The 15,025-nt window shown below is 48.3% G+C and overlaps 1 protein-coding gene across 2 annotated transcripts in view; it reads left to right on the top strand.

Moving 5' to 3' along the window:
- Positions 1-3,326: 3,326 nt before the first annotated feature.
- PTP4A3 (protein tyrosine phosphatase 4A3) overlaps positions 3,327-15,025 on the top strand; it is a 174,244-nt gene continuing 162,545 nt past the window's right edge. The window contains exons 1-2 of one of the 2 annotated variants that reach the window (XM_050941418.1): positions 3,327-3,412; positions 12,882-12,994. The gene's annotated coding sequence lies outside the window, so the exon portion shown is untranslated. The remainder of the gene's footprint in view (positions 3,413-12,881; positions 12,995-15,025) is intronic. The other variant, XM_050941421.1, reaches the window with a different exon arrangement.

Raw genomic sequence — 15,025 nt, 5'->3', positions numbered from 1 at the left:
TTGAAATTTCAAAGTGCTGCCACGGCAGCGCTGCGGGATCACTGCCGCGGCACCGCTTTGAAGTATGAGTGTGGTTGGAGTGCCAGCGCTGGGAGAGAGCTCTCCCAGCGCTGCACGTAAACCACATCCCTTACGGGTGTAGCTTGCAGCGCTGGGAGCCGCACTCCCAGCGCTGCGGCACTGATCACACTGAGGCTTTACAGCGCTGTATCTTGCAGCGCTCAGGGGGGTGTTTTTTCACACCCCTGAGCGCGAAAGTTGCAGCGCTGTATAGTGCCAGTGTAGCCAAGGCCTGGGTTCCCACCCCTCCTTCTAAATGGAAAAGCACCAGGTTTAAGATGGATTCCAGTATCAGGTGACATGTTCACATGTCCTGTGAGACCCCAGCCTCCATTCTTCCAGGACTGGCCCACAAGTACCCAGGAAAAGTTGCAAGTAAACAGAACCATTTACAGGTGATTGATTCTGAAGCACCTTTAATGGCTTCCATTTAATGTTTACATCAGTAATACAAGTGTATATCTTATTACCCTAACTCTAGACATAGAAATAATACGTGCAAACAAATAAGATGAACACACTCAGTAGATCATAAGTTTTGTAATGATACCTTACAAGAGACCTTTTGCATGAAGCATATTCCAGTTACATCATATTCATACTCGTAGTGCAACATCACAACTACAATCACACCTTCATTTGCTGTGTGGACGAACCCTCAGTTTCCTCATCTGTAAAACCCAATACCAGCAAGGTCTTGTGAGGCTTAGTTCATTAATGCTTTCAGAAGTTAAAAGTATGCTCAGGGATTTCTGTTTTAGAAGAAAAAGTTTCAGTGTCTTTCACCAAAGAAGAAAGATGGTCTTGAGATTAAAGCATATCTCTGGGACTCCTGAGAACTAGTTTAATCTGTTTACATTAAATAGAAAAAAACTTTCTAACTATACGGTTAGTTAAGTACTAAAATAGACATTCAAGGGAGGTTGTGGAATCCGTATCATTGGAGGTTTTTCAGAACAAACATCTGTCAAGGATCGTCTCTAGGTATACTTGGTCCTGCCTTCGCGTGGGGGGCTAGACTTGATGACCTCTTGAGGTCCCTTACAACCCTACTTTTCTATGAGTCTATTAATAGATTTACTACAGATTTTCTGTGTGACTTTAGGCAAGGTACTTAATCCATCTCTGTGCCTCATTTCGTCTCTGTAAAAAGGAGACCATAATACTTCTTTAACGTCTGTGAGGCACTCAGATGCTATAGTGATAAGTGCCATAAAAAACCCTATCAATCAAAAATAAATTGAGAGAGGCAGCTCGGGCTAAAGACAGGTGCTCTGTTCTCATTCCTTCAACTTTATGATATTTATATCGCACCTTAGATACACATGGTGATTTATAATAATAAAGTAACATATTGACAGCCCAAGACAAGACCCCTGCACTGAACAGCTAAGTATTTGCAGCTTTTAAATCACGCACATCTCCAGGGTAGTGACCATTGATGTAATGTCATTCCATCTAGAGTTTATCTGGTTTTGCTACCATGAGTTGCACCATATTCAATTTATTATTTATATTGCTTAGGAAATTCCCCAGTCTTCTGTTGAGTTCAGCAACAACATTTGGCTTTGTACCCACTACAGCACTCAATTCCGCAAATTGGCTGTGCATGGTGTGAAGAAATATTTCCATATGCTTGTCCCAAATTAACCTGCTGTTAATTTCAAGTAACTCATTATTGTAGAATTATGGGGATGGTATAAGCAGGAAAGGTTTTTTCTGTTTTTATGTCATCCTTTCAAATCTTAAACACATCACTCAAGTGACTCTTCTTCATATTTTAATCCTTTTCCTTCCCATGGTAATTGATCCCAGGTTTTGGAATCTCTCACAGTATGAAGGTACCTCTAATCATCTTTGTTGTACTTCTCTGAACCTTTCATCTCAGTTTAAAGTGACTTGACCACTGTACTCCAGAAGAAAGATAGACCATTGTTTGAAGTCAGGTCATTATAACAGTGTACAAATCCTCAACTACTAAGGACTTCATGGTTGTCAACAGGCTGCCAGTATAGAGCCTGCTAACAGGGCTAGAACTCAAATCTTTCTGAAGTCAGTGGGCTTTGGATGAGGCCTTTTCCACTTGAGCTAAGTGAGAGTAACCTTCAGGGGCTTTTTGTATAGAGCACGTGACACGCAGTTGGACAGTCAAGATCCCCTCCAGTAGAGGGTAGTGGTGCACATGCACATTACTTAGTTCCTTTCAATATTATTTTTCTGCACCTTTGCTCAATGATCCTTAGTATGGTGGTTGCTTTTTTAACTGCTGTTTCACATTGGACAAGTAACTTGGTTGAGATTCCTGAGCCATCTTCCTCAATGGATCCTGCAAGTTCCAAGCTCTTGGCGTATTTGTAGAGATATCTGCCTGTTTTGGGAAATACTTGTGTGACGTTAGGCTGTACATGTTACATTTCATTTTCCAACGTGCTGTGCCATTTAACCCCATCTGGGATTTCTCACGGTTTCACTGGCTTCTTCCTCCAGAGTCATTGAATTAACAGGTTAAGATGTGAGTTAAAGGAAATGCTCCTTGAACTTGGGGGGGAGGGACAAAGGCAACACGTGTAAAAATCGTGACTGTCGGCAACAGCTAGAGTGACCAGATAGCAGATGTCAAAAATCGGGATGGGGGTGGCGGTTAATATATGCCAATATAAGAAAAAGCCCCAAATATTACAACTGTCCGTATACAATCAGGACATCTGGTCACCCCAGCAACAGCAGAACTAGCCACTGGAAGTTGGGGCCATCTTGCAGTTATACTAGCACCCCCTCATTCTTTGCCCCCTCCTCTGCTCTTACCCCCCCTCTGCTCCTCATCTCCTTCTCTCACCCCTCCCCCTTCCTTCCCCTCTTGCCTCTCCCCATCTCCTCTGACCCCCAACAGCTCTTCTCCTCCCCTCCCCCTCTTGCCCCTCCCCCTTTTCCCCTGGCCCCTCCCCTTCCCCATCTTTCACCCCTCCCCCTGTCTCTCCCCCCCCCGTGACCCCTCCCTTTGTCCCCTCTAAGTTCTCCAGTCGCCTCCCCCCTCCTTCACCCCCTCAGCCCCGTTAGAGCGTCACAGCCCTTCGGGCACCTCCCATTGGCTCCGCCGGCACCCACGTGACACCATTTGTAAAGCGGGGGGAAGCGCTTGACCAAGCGCCTCCGACCGCCAGGGAAGGGGGCGGGGCGAGGCGACGAGCGCGCCTGCGTGCGTACGAGCGAGCCGGGGGGCGCGCGACGGAGCAGGGGAGGGCTGGTGTCTCGTGCGCGGGCGAGCGCAGAGCCAGCGCGTGCGGCGCGCGGCGGCGGGAGTGCGCGAGCTGCTGCGCCCTTGCGGGGGGTGGGCTCCGTGCGCGGGAGGCAGGTGAGTGTGCGGGGCGCGGCGGGGGCGTGCGGGGCGGTGCCAGCTCCAGCCGCAGCAATGGGAAGGTGCGGGGCGTGTGTGACCGTGAGCTCCCGCGGCTCGGGAGGACCCCCTGTGTGGGGCACGCTGGAGATGAGCCCGGCCCCGTGCGTGCGGGTCACTGGGGCTGGGGCCCAGGGTGGGGGGCGCTGGGGATGAGCCTGCCCCCTTCCACACACTCCCCGCCTCCGGGCTGCCCTGGAGGGTGGCACGTGTCCCGTGCACAGGATGCTCTGGAGTTGGGGAGACCGCACTCCCGTGCATAGGGGACTGTAGCTGGGTGCATCTCCTGCAGATGGGGGTGCCCGCTGTACACGATGTCCTGGAGCTGGCCGAATGCCCCATCTTCTTAGTGCGTCCTTAGGTGGTAGACATTGTGCCTTACAGTCTGGAGGAGGGTGCTGACGGGAGTAAGTCCCCTGGGTAGGATGTCCCAATATTTGGTTGGGAGAAGAGCATCGTCGGCTGAACATTTTTGTACTTGGAGAAAGTCAGTGAGGGTACAGCCATACAAACTACGATGCCTAGTGACACTTTCAACAAACAAAGCAGAAAAATAAATGGTCCGTGTTCAGAATGGGGAGAGGTAAATAGCAGAGCACCCCAGGGCTCTGTACTGGGACTACGGCTCTTCAGCATATTCATAGATGATCTTGAAAAAGGAGCAAACAGAGAGGTGGCAACATTTGCAGACAATATTAAATTACTCAAGATAGTTAAGTCCAAAGCTGACTGCAAAGAGTTACAAAAGGATCTCGCAAAACCGGGCAACAAAATGGCAGATGAAATTCAGTGCTGATAAGTGCAAATTAATGCACAATAGAAAACATCATCTCAACTATACATACAAAATTATGGGGTCTAAATTAGCTGTTGCCACTCAAGAAAAAGATCTTGAAGTCATCATAGATAGTTCTCAAAACACATCTACTCAGTGCACAGTGGTAGACAAAAAAACCTAACAGAACATTAGGAACCATTAGGAAGGAGATAAAAAGACAGAAAATGTCATCATGCCACTATATAAATCGATAGTATGCCCACACCTTGAACACTCTGCAATTCTGGTCGCTCTGTCTCAAAAAAAGAATTGGAAAACGTACAGAGAAGGACAACAAAAATTATTAGGGGTATGGAATAGCTTCCACATGAGGAGAGACTAAAAAGGTTGGGACCATGTTTCTTAAAAAAGAGACGACTCGGGGGATATTGAGGTCTGTAAAATCACGAATGGACTGGAGAAAGTGACTAAGGAATGTTATTTACCTGTTTATGTAACACAAGAACCAGTGATCCCCTGACAAAATTAATAGGCAGCAGGTTTAAAACAAACAAAAGGAAGTAATTCTTCATACAACGCACAGTCAACCTGTAGAAGTTGTTGCTAGGGGATGTTGTGAAGGCTAAAAGTATAACTGAGTTTAAAATAAAGAATAAGATAAATTCAGGGAGGAAAGGCCCATGAATGGCTATTAGCCAAGATGGTCAGGGATGCAGTTCCATGCTCTGGATTGTCCCTAAATCTCTAATTGCCAGATGGTGGGACTGGATGACAGCAGAGGGATCACTCAGTAATTGCCCTGACTGTTCATTCCCTTTGAAACATCTGATATTGGCCACTGTAGGAAGACAGGATACTGGGCTAGATGGTCTGACCTAATGTGTCTGTTCTCATGTTCTTATGAGTGTATATGTAGTGGTATACATTGTTGCAATGAGCATGAGGACTGAGATCTGAAGCAGCAGAAGTAATAGGTGCTGCATGGCAAAAGTGATAGTGGCCACACAGAACTGGCATGGTTTTAGATACTTGAGTAGATTTGATTGCCTTTTTCCTTGACGTTCGTTTCAGCTTTAAGTAAATAAAAACTGTGTTGGTGAAAGTCCCCAGCATCTCTCAGTTGCCACTCAATTACAGTTATGAAAATGTGTGTTTAAATGATTAGACTCATAATATTTCTTTGGCCAGGTATGCACTTCAAACTTACATTGGTATAACTACATCACTGAGGGGTAGGAAAAATCCAGGAGAGCTTCTGCCGTCGACATAGATACTGCCTCTCGCAGAGGTGGATTAACTACACCAGCGGGAGAAGCTTTCCTGTCAGTGTAGTAGCGTCTTCACTAAAGGCTGCTTCGCTGTATGTGTAGACAGCCTGAGAGGGAAACTGAAAGCTTATGTGTTTAATTCAAATTATTGCAGACTATTTGTATTGGATAATCTGAATCTGAACCTGGAAAATGGCAGAGGGCTATGGTCTAGTGGGTGGGTTCTGGGCTGAAATCAGGAGTCCTGAGTTCTGTTCAGTTCTTTGAGGGCAGTGACTGTGTCTTGTGGAATGTGCATGCACACGTGTAGTGTCTTGCACAATAGGGCTCATGGGGCAGTGATCTCATTTGAGCCCTCTAGGCCAGGGGTGGCCAACCTGAGCCTTTTAAGAAGCCACAGTAATACGTCAGCAGCTGTACATTGCCAGAGAACCACAATAATACGTCAGCAGCTTCCCTGCTCCCAGTGTCTCTCACTCACCGGCAGCCCCGATCAGCACCTTCCCCTCCCTTCCCGCAGCTCGTGATCGGCTGTTTCGTGGTGTGTAGGAGGCTGGGGTGGGGGGAGGAGCAAGGACATGGCAGGCTCAGAGGAGGGGGTAGAGTGGGGGGCAGGATCTGGCAGAGTCAGGGGTTGAGCAGTGAGCACCCCTGGCACATTGGAAAGTTGGCATCTGTAGCTCCAGCCCCGGAGTCGATGCCTATACAAGGAGCTGCGTATGAACTTCTGAAGAGCCGCAGGTGGCTCTGGAGCCCCCGGTTGGCCACCCCTGGACTAGGCATTAGTGTGATATCATTAATAAAAAACAACCCCTTCTTCATGTAACCGTCATTTTGGGGCTTAGATTAAAAAAAATCAGTGTTCAGCCGCACAGACCCTTTTTGAGACGTTAGTTCTGGATGTTGGTGTCTTATTCCAAAATGTGTGTGGTGTACATCTTGTACAACCAGAATTACTAATCCCAGCAATTAGTCTAAATCTTGGGTTTTATGTTACTGCCAGCTTCTAACTAATTCAATTATAACTTTATCTGCCCACTCAGAGGAACTGAGATTTAAGCCGAATGAATGGATTTTTTTGTGTGCATCCTTCTTGGTAAACTTGTTCAGCAAGAATACAAGCCTTAGGCTCTGTCCCTGCTACAGATGTCTGCCAGCACAGCTGTGACGGTCAGGGGTGTGAGCTTGAAGAGGGGTGATCCCTGACTGGCATAGCTGTGCCAGCAGAAGCCCTAGTGTAGTGGCTAGTATAGCCCTATTGAGATATATGTGCAGTTACTGATTGCCATGGAAAGAAGCAAACCACAAGTCAATGGAAGTTGATACCTTGTGTATATAACAAACTCATTTCATAAGATCCCTTACTTTGCACCACACTGGATTTAAAGGCACCCTGATTTGTGTCATGTTTGTGGCATATTATACAATGGTTGGAATTAAATTCAGAACTGGGAGATTTTACTGATTTGGGACTCTATCCTGTGTTTCACAAATGCTTAAGACAGGTGTATTTGCCTGTTCTCCACTTTAGCATTCTTGGCAGCACCCAGCAGTACATCAAAATTGTCATTATGTTCCAGAGTTAACCAAATGGAGAGGAATGTGGTAATTCACTCTTCTGAGCTACTGTTTGAGGCAGGCTACTGGGAATTCAGGAAGGCAGGGCTGCATCAAGCTAAATTCAGTTCAAGTTTGGAAGGTTTGCTTCTCAACCGTAAGGATTAGAAATGTCATTAGAAATTAAATTTTAAATTCTGGAGCACAACTGCAGGCTAATAGGTGCTTAATCACTTGGCTTCAAACATAGGTGTCTTTCCCTGTCTTTACTCTGTGCCTGCAAAGTTAAAACTTTGTTTTCACATGCTTATTATTTTGTGAAATTCTCAGTTGGGACCAACTGAAATTTCACATTCTTGGTCTCAGCACAGAGGAGAGAGGTCTATTTTTTTTGTTTGTTTTATTTTGAAAGTTAAAGGGAAAGTCCCTTTAGGTATTTTACTGGCAACAATGTGTGGGTGAAACACAGCATTTCAAGATCCTTTACTCATCAGTAACTGAAACAGGTGATCAAAAAAACCTCCAGAGTAGCACTTGTTGAGGAGTTAGCCCTTGGTAGCATTGGAGGGGGAAATTTAAACACTCATAAAGAAATATGATTGAAAAATCACTTGTGGGCATGGGCACCTGGCGTCTTTGAACAATTCCCAATGAAGGTCTACCTCCTTTGCTTGCCAGGATGCAGGATTCCTGAGGGTGACTGCTGCTGCTCCTAGGGTAGCTTGCAGGAGGGAGAGTGTAAATGCTTCACTAGAGCGCACACAGCACAGTCATCCCAATGATGCAAGTGTTGATCCTTCTACAAAGCCGCACCATTTTAAAGTGATTTAGTTAAACTGGTGCAACCTCTGTGTGGACATTCTTGAATTTAAACCTTGTTTATATTGACTTAGTTTAAAGGGATCCCTTACCAAAATTCAAATTGAGTATCCACAGAGAATGGAGTTGGATGTATGTGTGTGACTTAAAAAAATACTTTTAGTTAAACTGGTCCAACTTTGTGTAGACAGGAACTGAAGCCTGCTTTGTTCTGTTGCTGCTGCCCTCCTCCATTGCTTTCCCAAGTGTACTGCTGCTATTCTGTTAACCCAGTCTTGCAAAACAAAAAAATAAAAAAAGTCTCCAGCTAAATCAGATCAGCAGCAGAGCTGTGAACTTGTCCCACTGCCACCCTGTTCATGTTTTTGAGGTGTGATCTTCAAAACCTTGTTGTGACTATTTAAATGCTAGCATACGTGAGTGGATTCTCTTTCTCTCAGGGGTTGTCTTCAGTATTATTATTTGTATTACCCTAGAGCCTGGGACCCCACTGAGCTAGGCACCGAAAAAATGTTGAACAAAGGGTACGTCTACACTACAGGATTATTCCGATTTTACATAAACTGGTTTTGTAAAACAGATTGTATAAAGTCGAGTGCACGCGGCCACACAAAGCACATTAATTCGGTGGTGTGCATCCATGTACCGAGGCTAGCATCGATTTCTGGAGCGTTGCACCGTGGGTAGCTATCCTGTAGCTATCCCATAGTTCCCGCAGTAGCCCATTGGAATTCTGGGTTGAGATCCCAGTGCATGATGGTGCAAAAACAGTGTCGTGGGTGATTCTGGGTAAATGTGGTCACTCATTCCTTCCTCTGTGAAAGCAACGTTAGACAATCATTTCACACCCTTTTCCCCTGGATTGCCCTGGCAGATGCCATAGCATGGCAACCATGGAGCCCGTTTTGCCTTTTGTCACTGTATGTGTACTGGATGCCACTGACAGAGGCGGTACTGCAGCGCTACACAGCAGCATTCATTTGCCTTTGCAAGGTAGCAGAGACAGTTACCAGTCATTCTGTACCGTCTGCTGTGCCATTGTAAATTGGCAATGAGATGACGGTTATCAGTCGTTCTGTACGGTCTGCTGCTCTCATGGGTGCTCCTGGCTGCCCTTTGCTGAGGTCGGCCAGGGGTGCAAAGACAAAAATAGATATGTTGTATCTAAAAATAGAGTCAGTCCTGCCTAGAATATAGGGCAAGTGTTCTAGAGAACCAGTGTATCAGAGAACCAGAGAGCACAGCCGCTCCGTGTCAGATCCCACAGAAATGATGAGCTGCATGCCATTCTAGGGGGTGTCCCTGCAACAACCTCACCCGTTGCTTCCTTCCTCCCCCATCCCTTCTGGGCTACCGTTGCAGGGTCCCCCCATTTGTGTGATGAAGTAATAAAGAATGCAGGAATAAGAAACACTGACTTTTTAGTGAGATAAAATGAGGGGGAGGCAGCCTCCAGCTGCTGTGATAGTCCAGGCAGGACATTAAACGGTGGATGGGAGAGGAGCGCAGCATCTCACTGCTAAGATAGTCCAGGCAGTACAGAATCTTTTCTTTGGACATGAAAGGGGTATGGGGGGAGTGATGGAGTTCAGCCCGCAGTTGCTATGATGAGGACGGTTACCGGCCGTTCTGTACCATCTGCCGGGAATAACCGGGAGTCATTCCTATTTTTACCCAGGCGCCCCTGGCCGACCTCACCTGAGGCCAGCCAGGAGCACTCACGGGCTGATGACGAGGACGGCTACCAGTCCTACTGCACTGTACCGTCTGCCACCGGGGAAGAGAGGGAAGAGGATGCTGCTGTTCATTGCCCCAGCACCGTGTCTACCAGCAGCATGCAGTAGACATATGGTGACATTGAAAAAAGTCAAGAAACGATTTTTTTCCCTTTTTCTTTCACGGGGGGGTGAGGGGAAGTAAATTGATCCTGAACCACCCCGGACAATGTGTTTGACCCTACAGGCGTTGGGAGCTCAGCCAAGAATGCAAATGCTTTTCAGAGACTGCGGGGACTGTGGGATAGCTAGAGTCCTCAGTCCCCCTTCCCTTCCTCCATGAGCGTCCATTTGATTCTTTGGCTTTCCATTACGCTTGTCACACAGCACTGTGCTGTGGACTCTGTATCGTAGCCTGGAGATTTTTTTCAAATGCTCTGGCATTTCATCTTCTGTAACGGAGCTCTGATAGAACAGATTTGTCTCCTCATACAGCGATTGGATCCAGTATCTCCTGTACGATCCATGCTGGAGCTCTTTTTGGATTTGGGACTTCATCACCACCTGTGCTGATCAGAGCTCCACGCTGAGCAAACAGGAAATGCAATTCAAAAGTTCACGGGGCTTTTCCTGTCTACCTGGCCAGTGCATCCAAGATCAGATTGCTTTCCAGAGCGGTCACAGTGGTGCACTGTGGGATACCGCCCGGAGGCCAATACCATCGATTTGCGGCCACACTAACCCTAATCCGATATGGTAATACCGATTTCAGCGCTACTCCTCTCGTCGGGGAAGAGTACAGAAACCGGTTTAAAGAGCCCTTTATATCAATATAAAGGGCCTCGTGTGGACGGATGGGCCGTTAAATCGGTTTAATGCTGCTAAAATCGATATAAATGCGTAGTGTAGACCAGGCCAAAAAGACCGTCCCTTCCCAAAAGAGATTACAACCTAACGGCTAGTCGACACTGGCAATGCTAAAGTGCTGCCTCGTGTGGTTGTGGCGCAGCACCGGGAGAGAGCTCTCCCAGCTCTTAAAAAATACCTGCCTCCACGAGGGCCATAGCTCCCAGTGCTGGTGCACTGTCTACACTGGAGCTTTACAGCGCTGAAACTTGCTGCTCTCAGAGGGGTGTTTTTTTCACACCCTTGAGCGAGAAAGCTGCATTGCTGTAAATTGGCAGTGTAGACAGTATAAGTAGGGTCCTTCCAAACTCACAGCCATGAAAAATGTATTATGGACTGTGAAATCAGACCTCCCCTGTGAAATCTAGGGTATGTGTGGGAGGGGCAGGGCTAGGAGTGCCCCAACTGGGGGCGCCTGCTCTGTCCCGGGTTCCAAAAGTTGAGGAACTTGAATTATAATTTGAGCACAGCCCCTAACTCACTGGTGCCTAAATTTTTTGTGTCCTCCCCACCAGTAACGGAATCGGTCCATGCCCCTCCTCCATTACTGTACAGCCTAGGCTTCCTCCACAGCAGAGCTGGGGCTGAAGGCAGAACTGGGGATGGGGGGTGAGGGGGTGGGGCTAGAGGCGGAGCTGGCCTGGGGCCAAAGAGAGAATGAGGGTAGAGCTGGGCAGAGAGTGGTGTGGAGCTGTGGCTGGGGGCCAGAGCAGGGCTTGAAGCCAGAGCAAGAGGCAGAGCGGCGCTGGGTGGTGCTCCCTCCCTGTCCCCTGTGGGGCATACTACAAGCTCTGCCACGCCCTCCTCCCCCCCCCAACATTTCTCTGTGTTCCCCTAGGGGGACGCACCTCAGAGTTTGGGGGCCATTTCCTTGACTCAAGTCCTGTCCACACTAAAAGTTGTCTGATCTTGAGTGTGATGGTTCTTTTAACTTGAGTTGGCTGGCAAGTCCGGGGTAAAGGCTAATGCTGGCCCAGGTGTTGGCAGCCTTTCAGAAGTGGTGTGCCGAGTCTTCATTTATTCACTCTAATTTAAGGTTTCGCGTGCCGGTAATACATTTGAACGTTTTTAGAAGGTCTGTCTCTATAAGTCTATAAACGATTGTTGTATGTAAAGTAAACAAGTTTTTTAAAATGTTTAAGAAGCTTCATTAAAAATTAAATTAAAATGCAGATCTTATCAGTTTAGTGCAGTGATTCATAACCTGGGGTGCATGCACCCCCTGGGCCAGGGCTGGTGCAAGGACATTTTGTGCCCCAGGCAAAACTTCCTCCTTGCCTTCCCCCCCTCCCCCGCCGCACATCGGTTCATTGAGAGGCAGATCCCAGGGGCCAGTCGTGCCCAGGGGTTGCTCCCCAGACCAGGTTCCCCCTTCCCTGCCCCCTGAACTCCTCTGGAGGGTGCACAGCCTCCCCCCCCCCCCCCGCGAGCTGCCACCGCCGCCTCTCCCGCAGCAGGCTCAGGGCCCTGCGCCCTGGTCTCTCTCACTCCCGGGAGCCGCAGAACCTGAGCGCGGTGAGGGGGGAGCCGGGGGCATGTCTGCCGCTGGTCTGGGGTCCCGGCCGCTGTCCCCACTCAGCCTCCTGCCGGCTGAGCGAACGAAACCCCAGGCTGGCGGGATGCTGAGCGGTGCCGGCAGCTGGGACCCCGGGCGGCAGCCGCTTGCCGCCTTTGGCATGCATGCCATAGGTTGCAGACCTGTGTGCTAGAGGAAACACAACCAGCTGCTAACGTGACTACTGTGGTGGATGCAGGCCAGCTCAACTCGTGCTGCTAGTTCTCCAGTGCTTTCCCATAATTCCTCCTGTGTGCCCAGAAAGGACAAAGTTCTCCCACAGTTCACTGGGAGAGAGAGAATTACTAGAGCAGCTCAGCTTACTGCATTACAAAGAACCCTGTGTATGCCCCCAGAAATCTTAGTGCCACTCATGAGTGAGTGCAGAGAAGTGTGGACGTAGCAACTTGAAAGCTTTTTCACAAAGTGGCTGCTCTCACTCAGGTTAGCCTAATGCGAGAGGATTACATTTAAATGTAGATAACTCAAGTGAACTCTGAACATGTACCCTCAAACAAAAGAGGGACATTGGGGTCAGATTCAATGCTAAGTGAAGCTAAAGGAAAGGCCTCCATTTACTTCAGTGGGAGGTGGTTTGGGTCCAAGTACAGAATACCTATCTGCACACAGAGTTACAGTTCTATATTTAAATACAAGTCCTGCAACAGGAGACAGCTCTCAGAAACGAGAGTAAGCCATGTTACTCTCCTGAAGACAATGCAAAAAAAAAAAATCTTTACCATCTAACCAGTCACGTTTAGGGCATTGTATACACAGATCCCGGCAACTGTTCTCAGTTACATGTGCATATTTCTTCTTTTTATTCTAGGCAATGCCACCTATTGGTGATGCCCCACGTTACCTTCTGCTATAGAATAATTACACCTGAGAGGAAGCATGAGTAAATGCAGATCTAGGAGCCAGCTGGTGCTTTGAGAAAAGGTAACAGCCCTCTGATTAGTCAGCCATCCACTGAGAAGATAATTGGGCCCATACCTGAGCAAGGGCTGCTAAAGGTGGTTCTTCCTGTTGCACCCCAGCAAACACAATAAATTCAATTCAATTACTTAGTCATATTTTGTTACTTCCACAACGTTTATAAATGTCACGGGTACATAGCTGTTAATTAGGTAATGTAACAGCTCCCAAGAAACACTCATTGATTTCTAAGTAATTCTTATACAGCATAAGCAAAAAATTCTTTTTTATTGTTGTATGTTCTAGTAGTTAAAAACTCCTAGGTTGCTTCCAGCAAAAAAGTAATCAATAATGGCAGCAATGAGGTTTGACTACAGAGCTCATTATAAGTTAAGTGTTTTAAAAAACAATAGAGAGCAGGAGGGAACCCTGGTTAAGAATTGGGCGTTAAGTCAGATTCCTCGTGTTTAACCATGTTCTAACACCTTAAGGTTGTGTGTTCTTAAGTCAAATCTGAGGCCATGTCTACATCTAAAATTTTGCAGCGCTGGTTGTTACAGCTGTATTAGTACAGCTGTATAGGGCCAGCGCTGCAGAGTGGCCACACTTACAGCAACCAGCGCTGCAAGTGGTGTTAGATGTGGCCACACTGCAGCGCTGTTGGGCGGCTTCAAGGGGTTTCGGGGAACGCGAGAGCAAACCGGGGAAGGAGACCAGCTTCGCCGCGGTTTGCTCTCGCGTTCCGCGAACCACCCTGCAAACCGCAGGGAAGGAGACCTGCTTGCTCGGGTTCGGGGAACGCGAGAGCAAACCGGGAAAGGAGACCAGCTTCGCCGCGGTTTGCTCTCGCGTTCGCGAACCACCCTGCAAACCGCAGGGAAGGAGACCTGCTTGCTCGGGTTCGGGGAACGCGAGAGCAAACCGGAAAAGGAGACCAGCTTCGCCGCGGTTTGCTCTCGCGTTCCGCGAACCACCCTGCAAACCGCAGGGAAGGAGACCTGCTTGCTCGGGTTCGGGGAACGCGAGAGCAAACCGGGAAAGGAGACCAGCTTCGCCGCGGTTTGCTCTCGCGTTCCGCGAACCACCGTGCAAACCGCAGGGAAGGAGACCTGCTTGTTCGGGGAACGCGAGAGCAAACCGCGGCGAAGCTGGTCTCCTTCCCCGGTTTGCTCTCGCGTTCCCCGAACCGCCGAGCAAGCAGGTCTCCTTCCCTGCGGTTTGCAGGGTGGTTCGCGGAACGTGAGAGCAAACCGCGGCGAAGCTGGTCTCCTTCCCCGGTTTGCTCTCGCGTTCCCGGAACCACCCTGCAAACCGCAGGGACGGAGACCTGCTTGCTCGGGGTTCGGGGAACGCGAGAGCAAGCCGGGGAAGGAGACCAGCTTGATTACCAGAGGCTTCCTCAGGTATGCTGGGATACCTGCTTATTCCACGGAGGTCAAGAAAAGCGCTGGTAAGTGTCTATACTTGATTACCAGCGCTGGATCCTCTACACCCGAGACAAAACGGGAGTACGGCCAGCGCTGCAAACAGGGAGTTGCAGCGCTGGTGGTGCCCTGCAGATGTGTACACCTCCTAAGTTGCAGCGCTGTAACTCCCTCACCAGCGCTGCAACTTTCTGATGTAGACAAGCCCTGAGTGAAAACAATGCAGTTTTGTCGTTACCAGATCGAGTTAGACTGTGAAGACCCTAGGGTTTACCTTGGACTTGCTAACTTGTGTGAAAACTGCAAACTGCTTTCTCTTCACTAGAATGGACCTCTCTTTTTAAGGACTTGCCTACCTCAACAATTAGCCCACAGCAACCCGGGGCTAGCCTGTTGCTGTCTAATTGTCCCTGTGCACCTTGCTGACATGCATTAACAGCTTGTTAGAACGCTTTGCTCTGATCCTCTTCTTTGAAAGGGGACTAGCTCACAGTGCATTAATGAACTGTTAACACGCATTAGCAGGGTATGTGCAGTTACACCACAGCAAGCTAGTGTAGGGTAAATTCACACCCCAGCTTACTAGGGTCTGTGGTTCCTGTAGACAAGCCCTATGCTTTCTTTTGTCACT

This window comes from Gopherus flavomarginatus, chromosome 2 (genome assembly GCF_025201925.1).
Source record: "Gopherus flavomarginatus isolate rGopFla2 chromosome 2, rGopFla2.mat.asm, whole genome shotgun sequence".
Classification (NCBI taxonomy): domain Eukaryota; kingdom Metazoa; phylum Chordata; order Testudines; family Testudinidae; genus Gopherus; species Gopherus flavomarginatus.
Note: the sequence above shows the minus strand (reverse complement) of the source record. Positions and strands in the feature narration are given on the sequence as shown.